The sequence below is a fragment of the Drosophila sulfurigaster genome, chromosome 2L (genome assembly GCF_023558435.1).
Source record: "Drosophila sulfurigaster albostrigata strain 15112-1811.04 chromosome 2L, ASM2355843v2, whole genome shotgun sequence".
Lineage (NCBI taxonomy): Eukaryota > Metazoa > Arthropoda > Insecta > Diptera > Drosophilidae > Drosophila > Drosophila sulfurigaster.
This window is the reverse complement of record NC_084881.1, coordinates 27,464,774-27,470,773: the sequence shown is the minus strand read 5'-3', so window position 1 is coordinate 27,470,773 and position 6,000 is coordinate 27,464,774.

Sequence of the window (6,000 nt, the reverse complement as noted above, 5' to 3'; positions counted from 1 at the left end):
AACTATTCTATTCATTAAGTTAAAGCCCTTGTTGTACAATGTCATACTACAATCTAATACAGAAAGTTATGTTTCGTTTTGTCATAAATTTTCAAATTTGAAATTGGCGCCGATATTTCTTATTGAATATTTTGTAGCATACTTAGAGGGTGTAATAAGGATCTTTATTTGAAAATAAGCTATATCTCGGTCATATCCTGATGGATTTTCTAAGGACACATATTGCTATGATCGCCAGGATAAACTTTATTGATTGGCATCAAAAAACTATAGGGTTATCTAAGAATCCAACACTTGAAAATTTTTGGTCCGTGGCTCATTAAGAATGTGTAAAATTTGCCAATTGCAGGATATCTTAAGAACTACAAGGACGATTGGGATGTCCTTTGGCATGATGATAGGTCGCATCAATATAACTCGTATGACACAGGACTCGCAAGGATCAGACAGGATACAACCAGGATATATGCTATTTTCTGTATTCAAAAAAGTACTTATATCTTGGCTGCTTAAAGGACATTCGTCCTTTTTAGTGCTCCAATATATTTTTATTAATTGGGTGTGTCCTTGTGCCAAAGGACATCCTGATCGTCCTTCAAATGGCCGAGATACGGCGGATTTTCCGAGTTTTTGCCAAATTTTCAATGCCTACCTCTTGGAAAAATTTGAGGTAATTTTTATGGCGCGATCCTTAAAATCCTTGAATGCCAGATGAGAGTCCTGGTTACCCAGACTACAAAAAGGTATATCTTAGTCAGATCCTTAAGAGTTTGGCAGAGATATGGCTAAGAATAATAAGTTTAAATTTTTATTTGGCGCTCTAAAATGAAATTTTTGTAGCATACTTTTAGGATGCGCCAGTGATTTTTATTTTCGAAAACAAGCAATATCTCGTCCGTATCCTGACGGATTTGCTAAGGACACATATTGCTATGACCGGCAGGATAAACTTTATCGATTGGCATCAAAAAACTATGTGGTCATCTAAGAATCCAACACTTGAAATTTTTTGGTCCGCGGCTCATGAGGAAAGCGTAAAACCTACAAGTTGCAGGATATCTCGAGAACTACAAGGACGATTGGGATGTTGTTTGGCAGGATAATAGGCCGCATCAACATAACTTGTATGATTCAGGACTCGCAAGGATCAGACAGGATACAACCGAGATATACGCTATTTTCTGTATTCAAAAAAGTCCTTCTAACTTGTCTGCTTAAAGGACATTCATCCTTTTTGGTGCACCAATATGTTTTTATTGACTGGGAGTGTCCTTGTGCCAAAGGACTTCCCGATCGTCCTTCAAATGGCGGAGATACGGCGGATTTTCCGAGATTTTGCCAAATTTTCTATGCCTACCCCTTGAAAAAATTTGAGGTCCTTTTTTTTATGACGTTCTTCAAATCATTGAATGCCATTCGAGAGTACTTGGTACCCTGAATACAAAAAGGTATATCCTTGTCAGATCCTTAAGAATTTGGCAGAGATATGACAAAAGAATAATATTTTCAAATGTTAAATTTAAATTTGGCGCTCTAAAAATTTAATTTTTTTGTAGCATACTTTGAGGGTGCAAAAGGAACTTCGATTATTTCAAAAATACTTAAAACAAAATACTTACCACTTCTGATTGATTTCGTTAACAGGTTGATCGATTATATGAAATGCCAAGTAAAACATCATCGAAGAAATAATTTTATTTAAATATAAACTTTATTTGCATGAGTACTAATTTTACACAATTCATTTAACATAAGATAGTTTGTTGTCTCTTGCAACATAATTAAATAGAATATAAATAAATAATTGTGAGAAAAGCAATATTTATGTCGTAATTGTTTTGAAATGGAAAGCAGAACGGAACCAGCTGGATTTAGCTGTCATTGGATAGTTCCTTTTTATGTATTCTTAAGTTGTGAATGGCAGCAGTGGGAGTTTGATTACTTCAAAATCAAAGAAACATATATTAAGAAATGGTAAATTTTATTTGGAGTTGCTGTTGAGATAGAAAAAAGCATTTTTAGTTAGGTTTTTTAAGACTTGTTTAGGCAACTGAACCGCATGACTAAATAACAGATAGTATTTACGAACAAGAAAGTGAAATGATATCAACAGGAGAACTATTCCCCACGTGCACGATACGTCATTTAATTAACGTTTAGTCATAAATTAAAACGTCACCACAATTAAAGTGCACACCATCAGACACACACACACACACACACACACACACCCGCAATCATTCTCTATCACAAAACACACAATATGATTCATCAAGAGAGCTTTGGCATGGCGCAGACAGGAAACAGGACCGCAGCGGGTATTGCATTTCCGTTGGTTATTCATGGTCAATAAGCGTGGGCCGCGTGCATGCGATGTGGTCATAAAGCAAAATGCAATGGAAATTAAATAACAACAACAGCAAGCACTCAACATAGGTATTATTGTTGTCGAAGTCATTGCCAACGCAATGTGTTTATATTGCAAATTGTAAAAGGCAAGGAGCGAGAACTCTCTCCTGAACTTAACTGACTGTGAGGCTCAATGGCTTGCAGACCAAATTAGGTTTACGCCATTGAGGCCGAAAATTGTGTCAGCAAATGAAGAAAATTGGACTGCAATAAATGTAAAAGTGCACGAAAAAAAGTGTTGCCTACTTTTCAGCTGCTCACTGAATAATTTATGAATTAATTTCTGCAACGCATTATTACGCTTTATCTATTCGATTGTAATTTAGTTTATCAATTTCATTTAATTTGGCCACCCATACACATACAGAGACTCACACGCACAGTGCCTGCAAAAATTGCTGACACGCGAAGCAAAGTAAGCATGTGCGTGCCGGTTTTATCAAATTTACGCTTATTGCATTTTAATTAATTATAAACAGGTAATTATGGTAAACAGGCTAAGGCACCCATCTCCCACTCTATACACTCGCCCACACATTATTGTATATACACAAGTACTTATATATATTTTGCCAACAGCCCATAAAGAGAGCTCGTAATTATCAGACGATTTGAAAAACTCGAAACACATTTTCCACATACGAGCCGAAGTGCTTAATGTTAAAATGTTTTTCTGCTCGGTGAAGAGAGAGAGAGAGAGAGAGAGAGAGAGAAAGAGGGCGGGGCAGACAGAGGGCGGCATAAAATTAACTAATTTAAGCCACGTCCGTTGCGTTTACTGCACTTTTAAGTACCGCAGCCATAAATGTTCATTGCCTAAATGCTTCCGCCATAAATTTTTGCATAATGCCTTCCCACATGTGTCAATAATGTGCGGAAAATCGTTTCCGAAATGCAATCGAAGTCTGCAGCAGCGGAAAACGTTTTATGGCAACGCCAACTGTGTCAATGTTACTGCAAATTTGCATTGTCGTAAAAAGGAATATTAAAGAATGACTTTGCATCTCTATGAAACTATTTCCTTTAAGTTAATCATCGATATTTGTTTGTCTAAAAGATCTAACTAACTATAGTTAACCATAGACAATGGAACTATTAACAAAAAATAAATGTTTGTACAACGCAGTCGCGTAAGCCAAATAAGTTTTGATGCGTCTGCCACAAAGTTTGGTATATTTGGCAGCTGCTGAGTGTGAGAGAGAAAGAGAGAGAGCTGGTTGCACATAAATTTCAATTAACATAAATTTTATGGCAGCACAAAAGTTCGGCTAACAAACGCAGCACAGCATTTTCAATTATTGTCTGTTGGGAAAAAGTTTGGAGCGCTGTCGTTTTTATTATGTTTTTAGCCGTTGTTTGCCCGTTGTTGAGTGCAGTGTGTGTAATGCACTTGACTGTCGGGCTTTAAGGGCAGGATTAAAGGCACGTGTGTGTGTGTGTGTGACTGTGTTTTTGTGTCCAGAGAGACAGAGAGCAAATAAAATTGGTAAAAGGCGCTTATGCAAAACGATAAAACTCGAGTCGAGTCGAGTCGAGTCGAGAGGAGTCAAGGAGGAGGCGACATATCCATATAAAAGCATGACAAGCCAGCACAAATCTAACCCCAAGGCAATAAAATCCATTTGAAATTGTTATTTTAAGCGAAAAGCGAAATCGCTGCAGCCAACAATGTGCCGAGGGGGAAAAGGTTAAGGTAGCAAAAGGAAAGGAAAGCGCAAAAACCGAAGACCAAATAAAGAAAAGTAGCCGAGTCATAAAAAATCAAATATCGGTTGAGTTTCCATTGCGTAGGCACAACAAATGGACAATAGCCACTCAGGCATTGGCCTACTCTAGGTTCGAGTTTGGGTTTGGGTTCGAAATCAAATGTAATGAACCATTCTGGTGCCTCAGATAAGAACAGCACAAAAAAAAAAAGATTTGCCAGAGAGTGTTTGACTTGTAACTGGCCCGACAAAAAACACAAATACTCCACCTCTGATAAGTGTGTGTGTGTGTGTGTGTGTTCGAAAAGTGGGCTCATAAAAAATCAAGGTAACGAAATGCGTTTTACTGCCGTTTACTGATGAAATCAGCAAAAGATATGTGTGGCCTGGCCAGCCTGAAAATCTTTAGAAGCTAATAAAACTGGCAAACAATAATGAGACACACGCGCAAACAGACAGACAGACAGCCCATGAAAAGGGATAACTGTGAAAAGGGATACACATATGCAAAAACCAAAAAAAAAAAGAAAGTATCGAGATAATATGTAAATTGTGCGTTACACATTTGTTCTATGGAAAGAAATCTTTGCGAATATTTTATTAAGAAAGTTAAGCAGAAGAATATGTTTTCGCTAGAACTATGAAATAGTCTGTGCTTAAATAATTCTTTAGCTTTCAAAAATTGTTCTCAAATATTGAATTTTGTTTACTCAACTTACACCAAGCCGACAGTGTTGAAGCGAACGCTGAAGTCTTGTTGCAATTATATTTCTGATGGCGGCATTAATAATTGGAGGCTCGAATTCATATAATCGGGGAATGAGGGTATTTCAAAATAAAGAACATCAACAAAAAGTTGCACCCCAACAAAACATATCGTAAAATTTGTTTGTCGATAAACTAAAATCAATTTCATAATCCGCAGATGAAAATTGTGTATTATCTATATAAGGCTACTTGCCTTAGTTTTATTATAATATAGTAAGTTATAACCTAAGTTTAAGTATAACGTAAGTTTAAGATAATTGATTATTGATAATTTAAATACGGATATACTGCTGATCACGGTTCTGCTCGTTCTACTGCTTGTTCCTTCTGTCGACTCCGATTTCTGCTCACGCCGGCTACTCGATACTTCATCACGTCGACCAATCGATATCTGCTTACACCGATATATCGATGTCCGTTCACACCGACTCATCGCCCTTTCCATCTTACATCTAAAACTGGCACGACAAATGACACAAATACTGCACCTCTGGTAAGTGTGTGTGTGTGTTTGTGTGCGAAAAGTGAGGTCATAAAAAATCAAGGTAACTAAATGCGTTTTATTACCGTTACTGGTGAAATCAGCAAGAGATATTTGTGGCCTCGCCAGCCTAAAAATCTTTAGAAGATAATAAAACTGGAAAACAATAACGAGACACCAGCGCAAACAGAAAAACAGGTAGCCCATGAAAAGGGACAACTGTGAAAAGGGAAGAGTATACATTCTAGGTAGAAATACTCTGTGCTTAAATATTCCTCTACTCAAAAATCATTCTCAAATTTTACATTTTGTTCGCACAACTGGACACTCAGCCGACAGTCTTAAAACGAACGCTCGACAATGAAGTTACGTCTCTTTGCAATCATATTTCTGATGCTACTGGCCTCCTTTATGGCGGCATCACGATGTATTCAAAATGTTGTAATCTCGGATTTGATTTTTGGTATAGATCGTAGAGATATTTTACAGTATATATTTCGAAATCCGCTACAACAACAACAAGTTGAACTGGAACAACAAATTGAATCGGAACAACAAATTGAATCGGAACAACAAATTGAATCGGAAATTGCAATACCATGCTGGTATAAAAATTGTCAATAAACTAAAATATAT